This window comes from Mytilus edulis, chromosome 12 (assembly GCF_963676685.1).
Source record: "Mytilus edulis chromosome 12, xbMytEdul2.2, whole genome shotgun sequence".
Lineage (NCBI taxonomy): Eukaryota > Metazoa > Mollusca > Bivalvia > Mytilida > Mytilidae > Mytilus > Mytilus edulis.
In genome coordinates this window covers 58,055,660-58,068,331 of record NC_092355.1, presented here as the reverse complement: position 1 = coordinate 58,068,331, position 12,672 = coordinate 58,055,660, and positions in this window count along the sequence as shown.

The window sequence follows — 12,672 nt, the reverse complement described above, 5'->3', positions numbered from 1 at the left end:
ACGCCAGTTTGCCTGGTCTTCATTGACTGAGAACGCCAGTTTTCCTGGTCTTAATTCAATCATTTTCATGTTCAAATCATATTCAATTCTAAAAGATTAATAGACCTGTTTCAGTGATAAACATATGAAGTGGATACAGTGGCGTACTAAATTATAATCCTGGTACCTTTGATATTTATTTACACCACTGGGTCGATGCTGCTGCTGGTGGACGTTTCATCCCAGAGAGTATCACCAGCCCAGTAGTCAACACTTCGGTGTTGACCATTTTTATAAATTTCCTGTTAACAAAACTTTGAATTTTTAAAAAAACTAAGGATTTTCCTATCCCAGGCATAGATTACCTTAGCCGTTTTTGGCACAATTTTTTGGAACTTTGAATCCTTAATGCTCTTCAGCTTTGTACTTGATTGGCTTTATAAATATTTTGATATGAGCGTCACTGATGAGTCTTATGTAGACGAAACGCGTACTAAATTATAATGCTGGTACCTTTGATAACTATTAGGAATACAGCAAATAAATTCAAGATACAAAATCCTGCAGCCAAGCACTTAACAAAAATCTGAAAGCAAACAAACACTACTTTAAAGTAACTATAACATATAAAAAGAAGATATGTTATGATTGCAAATTCTAATATGACGTGCTTCTTTCGCTTTGTAAACAACACCGTGATAAAATTCTCGATATATCTATACTTAGCGCAGACTCCAAGATGTACACAAATGGCTGTTTAAATATGCCTCCCACGTAAATCCACATGTATCGTAACCTATGTGTAAACGGTTGTGGATTTCGCTGTGTTAACAATTACAATTGAATAAAACCCTACAGAACATTTATTCTGATTCTGACGCATAACAAAAAGAATTTACACATTAGAGAACAGAAAAATGGACAAAAACAAAATAAATTAAAATTCCGCGAAATTCCAGTAATGATTTTGGCGCATTAACGTCATTTCAAAACATGACGTCATACGAATGAAAACGTCAAAGCTGAACGTTTTTCTATTGCGTTTACCTTCTAAACTCGGATACAGTTGCATAAATAAATTCTTGAGGTAGGTGTTGCTTGTTTTTTGTTCTATTGCATTATTCGCACATTTACTGATTTCAGCAAGTCAACATGGCGGCTCCTTGGTTACAACATGTCAACAGTGAATTTGACGGTAGCTTACGATAAAAAATGTAAATTTAAAATTGCAAATGTTGGGTTTACTGAGAAGTATCAAAAGTAATCACATTTTTTTTCTAGCGGTTAGTTAAGAAATCATTCATGCAGGTTTATTAGATTTGTTTTACATTTATCGAACAGTGGGTAAAATAGAACAGCCACACACACGGTATACCCATAATCGCTTCAGTTTTTTAATGATCGTATTTGTCCTATTAGAATCGAAATAATTCATGGAAGCCATAGATTTGTTGTAAATTTACACATGGCCTGGGCCGTGATATTCGTTAATTTTATCCCTCGCTAACGCTCAGGATAAAATTCGAATATCACGGCCCAGGCCATGTGTAAATTTCCAACAAATCTATGGCTTCCATGAATTATTTCTTAATTAGACAACTCTTCACTAGAGACCAAGTTGCATAGAAATTAACTGCTGTAGGTAATTTTTCTTCCTTCCACAATGAGAAAAACCAATAAAAACGGTTACCTCATTGCAAGTTCATAATTGCTAGTAGCAACACTTGGATTATTGATTACAGGATTTGATGAAGTCAATGAAATCTTCAGTTGTGGTTTCTGGATGTACAAATTACTAAAAAGCAGCAGGAATCTACTCTGAAGTACAGTCACTGATACGGTGACATTATTTTATGCTTGCTTTCAGTAACTTATTATTTCCTGTGCTTGTTTATACATGTATAAAAAGGAAGATGTCGTATGATTGCCAATGAGACAGCTATCCACAAAAGACCAAAATGACACAGACATTAACAACTATAGGTCACCGTACGGCTTTCAACAATGAGCAAAGCCCATACGGCAAAGTCGGCTATAAAAGGCCCCGATAAGACAATGTAAAACAATTCAAACGAGAAAACTAACGGCCTTATTCATTTAATCACAACGTAAAGATTTTTATACGACCACAAACATATTCTCTTGGTCGTTTATTGCAATTGGTATGACACCATTGTCGTCATCAGCAACGTCCAAAGACAGATGGTTTCCAGATAATAATTTGAGTATAAGTAAATAGTAATCTATAAAATTTTAACACATTGTTTATGACCACAAAAGTAAGGTTGGACTGATTTTAGGGGTTATGGTCCCAGAGGTTTAGGAATTAAGGGCCCAAAGGGGACAAAAACAAGCATTTATCTAGTTTCAGGACAATTAGTTGTGTATAAGTATTTCGATTGCTCTGAAATTGTAGCACAATGTTTAATACCATAAGTAGAAGGTTGGGATTTATTTTAAGGGTTAACAGGCAAACAGTCTACGGATTAAGGGCCAAAAAGGAGCCAAAAACAAGCATTGTTCTAGTTTCAGGACAATAACTTGTGTGTAACTGTATACCACAATGTTCCATATAACAAAAGGAAGGCTGGGATTGAGTTTGGGGTAAATTTCTCTGAACATGTAGAAATAAGGGGCCAAAAAAAAAAGCATTTTTCTAGTTTACAGACAATTTGTGTTTTAGTTTATGGATCTCTCTGAAATTATACAACAAGTTTCCATATTACAAAGGGATGGTTATGGGGTGTTATGGCTCCAATCATTTAGCAAATAGGGGGGGGGGAACAAGGGTTTTTCTGGTTAAAGGACAATTTAGACGAGTTAAAAGCAGTGTAAGGGAGGTAATCCAATTCCATTTAAAGAATACTGTTATATATATAAATATATATGTTTGATTTCCTCCCTTACACTGCTTGAAAATTATGTATTAAGAAATGATGATTGTCTTGAGCTGATTAGCTGTAAAAAAATATATTTAAATTACTATTTATTAATATTAATTTTAACCATGACTGTATGACATTTTATATTTTAATATTTAAGATGTATCAAAATGAGTAGTTATTGTTGCAAACTCCATTACAAATTTAAATTGAGATTCTTTTTGGAATATGGGAAAGGGGAGGTGAAAAAAATGGGGGGGGGGGGGGGGGGAGTACAATTTTTCTCATTTCAGATTTCAGAAATTAAAAAGAAAATTTCTTTAAATGCTTTTTTTTAGGGGATTAATATTCAACAGCATAGTGAATTGCTCAAAAGCACCAAAAAAAATTAAGTTCATTAGACCACATTCAATCTGTGTCAACTAATTAATCACAATTAATCATGTTGTGTCCATACTTGCCCCAACTGTTCAGCGGTCGTATAAAGCCGCGCCCTGCGGAGCATCTGGTTGTCATTTGGAATATTTTATTTAAAATGAAGATCTTTTATAGTTTCTGTTAAATTTGTTGAAACTTTTTTTTAATTTAGGAGCAACCATTTAACTTCAAAGGGGGAAATGTTTGTGTTCTACTTCAGAAAGTTTATTTTGTGCTAAGCGCAAACAATTTTATTTAGTTTTTCAATGCCAACAAGATTATTTTTTATACGATATTTGTATCACGTCGTCAGTGTCATCGTCAGCGTCGTTCGAAGTCATTTGGTTTCCAGACTAGAACTTAAGTATAAGTTCATAGAAATCTTTGAAATTGAACCACAAAAGAAAGGTTGGGATTTATTTTGGGGGTTACGGTCCCAACAGTTCTGGAATTAGGGACCCAAATGAGCATTTTTCTAGTTTCCAGACAATAACTTGTGGAACAGTGTTTGGATCTCACTGAAATTGTACCACAAGTTTCCATACCACAATGGGTTGGTTAGGATTGACTTTGGGGGTTATGGCTCAAACTCGTTATGAGTTAGGGGCAAAAAGGGGGGAACAAAGGTTTCCTGGTTAATGGACAATTTCTTAAGTATTGGTCTTTGGATCTTTATGAATTAGATATTGGACCATTAAGCATTATATAAAGGATATCGTTCGATTGGTTCATGATAGTTTACAGTATATACCAGAGAACAATACTTTTGGATTACTGCTCTTTGTTGATTTTGAGAAAGCTTTGATTCGTTGCAAGTTAATTTCTGCGGTGATTCCTTGCTTAATAAAAAATGAAATCCAACTTTTGTTGAACAGTAATGACTCCTTGAACAAACTGTAGGGTAATTGTGAACTAAATTTCCGGATTCCATGTAAGAATCTTTTTTTTATAAAAAGGGCCAAACCAGTCAAATCATACAATAACTGCCCAGCATGCCTAAGTCCTTTAAAATCTGACAAAGATGTAGCTAGTAAATATTCATTGTTCCTGGCAGCAATGCTGTTACACACAATAAGGTTGATTTTAATATCGTGAAAAAGTAACCAAAGCCCTCTAAATCCTAGCTTTAATTCTGCGCAATAGCAAGAAATAACAATCTAAATTCAGACAGTTTCAAGCTTGAATATTGTGTCCAAACTTGCACCAACTGTTCAGCGTTCGACCTCTGCAGTCGTATCAGGCTGCGCTCGGCGAAGCATTTCATTTCACTGTTAGCATAGGGAAAATCTGGATTCAGAATATTTTTTTTGTCATCTGCTTGATTCGAATATTTTTCATCAAATTTGGCACCAGAATATCTTTTTATATAAAAAAAAATCAGCAATTAGTCACTGTACGGTCCATACCGCATAGTCAGAATTGTGTCCAAAACTTTGACCGAAAAAGAAATGATGTACATAAACAAACAACAATCACTAAATTATAGGCGCCTGACTGTGGACAGTTACATGAAGTCTTTTTTACGAGTGCATGTGTTCTTCTTGGTTCCTACGTCAAATCACCTTTTATGTATAAATATGATTTGATAGCGATTTCACCCAGTTTTTCAGTCTACTTTTTTCCTCTTATTTATAATGATATACGTGTACAAATTAAAATTTCAATGATGTTCATATCCATAAAATGAGATGTAATAAATCATTCGCTTAACCACATGAAACTTTCACACATGATTCGGTTTGCAATTTGAACAGCATGTGAAATTCACTTTTTATTTTTAAATTTATACATGATGATAAATCTATAAATCGGATACATATTAAAAAAGGAATAGCAAGAGATTCCAATTTCCGTCAATAAATGAAGGTCTGGATGCATGGGGTTCCTTCATTTCTGTATTCTTTATTTTTTACGGTAATTTTTCAATATTTTTTATATTCAAGCACTTATCTTGTTTTCTTTTTTTTTTTTTTTTTTTTTTTTTTGTAATTTTTCCTATCGATGGTCGTTTGGTTTCTCCGGGCACTACGGCTTCCTTCACCAATAAAAACTGGCATCCTCGAAATAGCTCAACAAACGGTGATTAAAATTGCGTTAAAACACAAAAAAAAATCAAATCAAATCCTCTATTCTTTTTCCTTCTTCGATAATTTTCATCTATTCTTTGTATTTTTTGTCTTAATTCTGCATTTTTTCCTTATCATTATTATCAATTCTGTAAATCTCATCCAGACCCTCATACATTTGTTTGATATCACCTTCTGCTTCCGTGCTGGCTGTACAGTTTTGAACATTTGATTTGGCGCGAAACAAATTAAAAACAGATATGGCCTTAAATGACGCCTTTACAAAATTCTTTATAACCGAATCTCTTTTGAAACATTTTGTGCGATTGTTGGAACTCAAGAGTAATAGTCAATAATCATATCAAAGCGCAAAACTTTAATAAGTGTTTGATATCGAATTTTGATCTTTTAATAAATTCATAAAATTGTATAACTGTAGTTTGTTCAATATTCATTTGAATTAAACTGTTTAAAATAACTGATTTGAAACGAATGTTTAAAGTGGTTACAATTTATGATTTTTTTCTTCAAACTGTTTTGCCATCAATCGCCTACTGAAAATTAATTACAGAGAGTTTTTTTTTATCGAGGTCCCATTCAGGAGAACATGTACTCATATCATACTTTGTTTCTTTAGTAATTTTGCATTCTTGAGTAAAAAAAATATATATTAGTCTTTAATTCATAAAAAAGTGTTAAAATTTAAAGTTTACTCTGAAACATATATTTCAATCATTAAGTATTTTGAAATGTAATTTCAATATATAACCTTTGATTAAAAATTTAAAATTGCATAATCAAACCCCTTTGTAAGGACATTTTTACTCATAGTTATTCTCGATACAGGACTATACCTTATGAAGGCGTGAAATTGGTTTTGGTCTTTCCAGTAGCCTTTTAAAATATTTTGAAATAAACCTAATTTAGCTATACTCTATAGTAGTTGGTAACTTCTAAGTCATTTAGTAATACTTTGTATCATTGGCAATTACAAAAGTATGTAAAGGGTGTACATAATAGACAACGATAGGTAAAGAATTAAATTAAGATTCTAATTTTGGATGTACACCTCTGAGGAGCCAAAAATTCCTAGAATTAAATTTTTTTTCTTAATCTAATTTTTGGGTTTTCAAGACTGTAACAAAATAATTGGTGAAGAAAAAATCATATGGTGGTGCACTTCATTTTTTGCTACGACCCTTTGAAAATGCCCAAGTTTGATGATTTTCCCATTTTTCATCGATTTTTACCTATTTTTGGGCTATTATCGTGAAAAAAATCACAGTTCTACAATTAAACTTTTTTTCATACTTTCTATAAAGATGAACTGGACCAATCTGAATAAATTTTACTTAAAAAAACTATAGGTAGGTGTTAATATAAGAAAGTTTATCATATTTTGACTTTTTTTTGGTGTAAAATTTACCATGCTGTCAATTTTGTATTTTTGTGATTTTTCTCAGTTTTAAGAACAAAATGCATATTATTTCAACTTTTTTGTTATAAATGATTGAAAAATACATATCTAAGAAATTTGAAAAGACCAAAATGATATGGGATGTATGTACATGATTCTTGTATAATCATTTTTTGTATCCCTCACCCATTTTCTCAAAATTTTGGCTAAAAATACTGACTTGATTGGTCGTAAAATTTGAAAACTTGATTACTGAAAAACCGTTCATTGTAAATACACAATTTTTTCACAGAGTTATGTTTGATTATAATATTTTTTAAATTCATTAATATTTTCCACTTGTATCACATGTTTTGGAAATAATTCAAGAACGAGATTTCAACGAGACTGAATGAGACTGAAAAGTCAGAAGAATACATCCTTAATATGACGTGCTTCTTTCGCTTTGTGAACAAACCCATGCTCTAAATCCAATAAAATTTGTTTGCACATGCGTATATTGACTACCTCACTATCGCTTGAGAAAAAATAATCACGAATATAATGCCTACCCATGTTAAAAATACAACAAAGTATAGCTTGCATCAATTATTTCTTAAATAGACACAAATGGACAAAAAAAAATAGAGAATGGCAAATATTTCAGTAACTGAATCCCCTTTTTTTGATTTTTTTTTTAATCGATACAGACATATGACCGACTTTTTTTTAAATTGCACGTCATAAGAAAAAAGAATGTGTGACCTATGATTGCCAATGTGACATCTCTCCACAAGAGACCAAATGACACAGACATAAATAGCTATAGGTCATCGTACGGCCTTTGCCAATGAACAAAGCCCATAACACATAGTCAGCTACAAAAGGCAATGAAATCACAACTCAAACGAGAAAAACTAAAGGCCTAATTTTTAATGTACAAAAAATGAACGAAAAACAAATATGTAACACAGGAACAAAAATTCATATTCCCTTCTTCTTCTTCTTCTTCTTCTTCCCAAGTATCCGTCCTTTTCGGACTTAACAATATATAATATGTGATGCATTAAATGAGCTTTTTCATTAAAAAATATTTTCTGTTAATTTCATAGGATTTTGTTCGTTTGGAAAAAATAAACCTTTACAATACAAACTGACGTGTACACAATGACATCGGAAATAAAAAAAAAAACACCATACTTTACAGTACAGAAACGCATTGAAATTAAAACAGATTATTTATTGAAAACAAATCTTTACCTTGTCTTAAAAAATCAATTTTTCGTTGCCTAAAACAACAAATTTTTGATGCCTAAAAATAACCAACTTAACATTGATCGAAAGAATACATTACATTGAATGGAAAAGCATATCTTGTGTCCATCAATGCATATAAATAGAAGATGTGATATGATTGCAGGTGAGACAACTATTCTCCAAATTATAGATCGGATTTCAGCAGTAGCTGCTAGTCGGTTAAAAAAAAAATGGAACGCCACAACTGCCTTATGCTGATGATAGCCCATTATATCTGAAGCGGTCACATAACTATATGCAGTCATCACAACATTATATACATGCAGTGGTCATAATAAGCCAGTCATAACATCCCAAACTCCTGACTTGAGACCTTGAGACAGACACAAAAAGTTAATCAAGCTTTGAAACGCTCAACTATCTTATATTGATATCATATACAGTTTGTTTGTTTAGTTAAACCACAGAATTGTCTGATTTGTTACTTATAACATGCACAAGTCAGTCCTTGTTTAAAGCCAAAAATCTTTAAATTAACGTACTTCTATTTAAAACCTATTATCCATTTTACATGTCACATTTCGACAGTTTGTTTACCTAATTAAATCATTTTATTCTGTCATCAATATATTACATAAGGGTCATTGTTCAACTCAGCACGCAACCGTCTGGGCCCAATTACCGAACTGAAGTATATCTCTAAAACCCTTCAATTATAGTTCATTCTTCATAAGCTTTGAAATCAATGAACACAAGCAGATTTGTTGTCAAGCTCGTGGGGGAGGGGATATTTTTATTTTAATATTTTTGTTTTACTTTAATTGACACGGGGAGTGGAAATAGTTTGTTGCAATTAAAATTTAGAGGGAGGGGGTGGGTGAATAAACACGATTTGAAATGTTCAAACGGAGTTCATGTTCTTGTAGCCAGTTCAATCTGAAATATATTTTTTTTAGTAAACTCGATTTTCTGTTCAGAAAAAAAACAACCATGCCCTCCTAACTGAAAAAATAAATGGTCCGCACCAATACATTGACACCTTAACTAAGCGTTTGCCAATCTCGCGTCAGAGTAACTATTACATTCGCAATAGAGTAACTATTACATTCGCAATGGATCAGTCCAAGACTACGTCTATCCTGACAGAAAAAAAATGCGGGTAAATTAAAAGTCAAGAAAACGAGTATCTAATCTGAAACATTTCCCACTGCACGTAAAGCCAGCAATAAGTAATCAGTCTAATCCACATAGGCTGGAAACTTTAAAAAAAAAAAAAAAAAAAAAAAAAAAAAAAAAAAAAGAGATAAAACATTCAAGAAAGTCGATACTAAACGTAAAAATTAGTTATTTGACACAATTCAAGAGAATCTTATTGAAATGTCATGTACACTTTATGGACCTCCTTTTTAACTAAGACTTCATTTTATTCTTGTTTTTTTTTTTTTTTTTTTTTTAATTGATAAAAATAACATTTTCTGTAATATATTAAAATCTTTTCATTTGTTTTATGAGTTCTTGATCTTGTCCATACGATTTGACAATAACAGCAGTTTATATATGATACATGTATGCCTTTCAATTCACTGTCTACTTGGTATTTTTGTTAGGGAGCTTTGCAGCAGTTTATCCCTATACGGTTAAAAAAAAATTGAAAGACCTGTTTGACAAAATCAAGTCTATAAATATTTGTTTTTGGTTACATAACTTTAATTAGATATTAAAATCTTTAAAATTTTCTTAACTGGTATTTCATATTGACAAATTTAGCCTTGCCATTCCAGATTTTAAAATAAATGTTTAATATAGCATAAAGACTATTTTTTTTAAATGGTCAATTTTCAGTTTTACTATTGTTTATAATTGAATGGAGCCTGTGTACACGAGGGTCTGGATGGTTTCCTTCATTTCTGTATCCTTTTAGTTATTTTCTCAATTCTGTATATTATTTGTGTATTAGTAATCTCTATTCTTTTTATCATATGCACCCCATTATTCTATTTTTATACCCTATTTTTCTCTATTCTTAAGATGTTGTTTGTTGTCTTGTTGGGGTTATTTTTGGGAAAAATCATATTTCATTATATTTGGCCCATTATTCCCTTGTTTTACCCTATTTTTGCCTAATCTTTAGTTGTTGTTCTTTTGTTTGTTTGTTTGTGTTTGTATGGGTTTTTTTTTGTTGTTGTTTTTTTTTTTTTGGGGGGGGGTCATATTTCTTTATAATTTGACCCAATATTCTCTATTCAGTTAACCCTTTTTAGACCATCTTACATTGTAACTAAACTACAGTGATAATTGAAAAATAGTAGTAATAAAGTCAGAGGGAGTGTCTTTAAAAGGGGTTGAAAATAAGTTCATAAACATGATCAACTTTTTACCGTTACGGATCTATACCGGAGTTATATCCGTACATCTGCCAAGATTTAATAAAAATATACATCATATTTTACAATATAAAAGAGCGGATAAAAGCTTTTTAGACTTTTAAAGTTTACAAAGAATAGACTATGTACATTTAGGGGAAGTATCGTATTAATATTTAATTATAATACTTTAAATTTCGTCCTTTTGCAAATATTAGAGTAATATAAACACAATTTAAATATTTTCTTATTCAAAATAATATTTGACATCTTATTTACTTTTAACATCTGTCCAATATGGCTTTAAGTGTTGTATGTAGCAACAGTACTCAATATAAGTAAAAGTGCGTGTTTGTAAATATTTATTTAAAAGATTGTAATTTTCTTATACACGTACCAAACGGTGTACTTCCCTTAGTGTTTATCCAGTATAACTGCTTACATTTTCCGCCAAACAATTTAGATAGTGGGTTTTTAAGTTACATATTTATAGTGTCCAATTTTTCCCACAAAAGTTTTATGATATTAGTCAAAACACAATACCGATTTTGTCACTTTATTCATGTTAATGGCAATTTTTTATTTGTTGATTTTACTTTCATATACACTATCTCATTGTCAACAATTCCCTTTTAATCTTTTCAGTATTATAATCTTTATTTCAATAAATCATACTGACAGCGGATAAAAGATGCGTTTAAAAAGCCCATATGTTGCAAGGAGAATATTCCATAATACAGATATAAGAAGATGTGGTATGAGTGCCAATAAGACAACTCTCCGTCCAAATCACAATTAGAAATCAGTAAACCATTATAGGTCAAATAAGGCAATTAACACAGAACCTTGGCTCACACCGAACAGAAAGCTATGAAGGGTACAAACAATGGCAAGTGTAAAACCATTCAAACGAAAAACCAACGGTCTGATCTATATACAAAAGTAAGAAACGAGGAACACGTATGAACCACACCAATAAACGACAACCACTGAACAACAGGTTCCTGACTTTAGGAACCGCATCAACAAACGACAACCACTGAACAACAGGTTCCTGACTTTAGGAACCGCATCAACAAACGACAACCACTGAACAACAGGTTCCTGACTTTAGGAACCGCATCAACAAACGACAACCACTGAACAACAGGTTCCTGACTTTAGGAACCGCATCAACAAACGACAACCACTGAACAAAGGTTTATGACTTCAAGAACCGCATCAACAAACGACAACCACTGAACAACAGGTTCCTGACTTTAGGAACCGCATCAACAAACGACAACCACTGAACAACAGGTTCCTGACTTTAGGAACCGCATCAACAAACGATAACCACTGAACAACAGGTTCCTGACTTTAGGAACCGCATCAACAAACGACAACCACTGAACAACAGGTTCCTGACTTTAGGAACCGCATCAACAAACGACAACCACTGAACAACAGGTTCCTGACTTTAGGAACCGCATCAACAAACGACAACCACTGAACAAAGGTTCATGACTTCAAGAACCGCATCAACAAACGACAACCACTGAACAACAGGTGACTTGTGTTTTGAAAATAGAATGTGTTTTTAATCTATATTTAACATAGTGAATTTTTTAGCAACCTTCTCTAGTTGTCTCATGCCTAGAATATTCAGCATGCCTTCGGAATATACAAATTAAAACTGTCAAATAATGACTGGATACTAGTCATCTTATAAATAAGAAGATGTGGTATAATTGCCAATGAGACATCTCTCCATAAGATATCAAATGACACAGATATTGAAAACTATATGTCACCGTAAGGTCTTCAACAATGAGCAAAGCCCATACTGTGTATACGTTTACTCACAAATTTCTTCAGTTTGGTAGACATGTATGGGGTAGTGGTAAGCATGAATCCCATGTAATATGAAAAAAAGTGCTACATGTATAATCTTATAATTGTCTAGTATTTAGGTAGCTAAGTGTCGTCGAATAGATTTCATTTTTTATTTTCATTTTTTTCCCGAAAATTGGGGACACCATTGTCCTCCGTGTACTTCACGACGATGTTTAAAGTTAAGTTCAAATATTTGATGTTCATGCATAAAACCCATTTTGGCAATCTCCCATACAGACAGAGTTATCGTCCTTTCCTCCTCAATCAGATTGAGGAGGAAAGGACGATAACTCTGTCTGTATGGGAGATTGCCATTTTGGAAGACTATAATATTGTTCTGCAGCTATCTTAAAATCAATTTTATTGTACAATTACTTTCAAATATGAAAAAGCAAAACCAAACTCTAGCTACATATATGAGGGGGGGACAGGGGTAA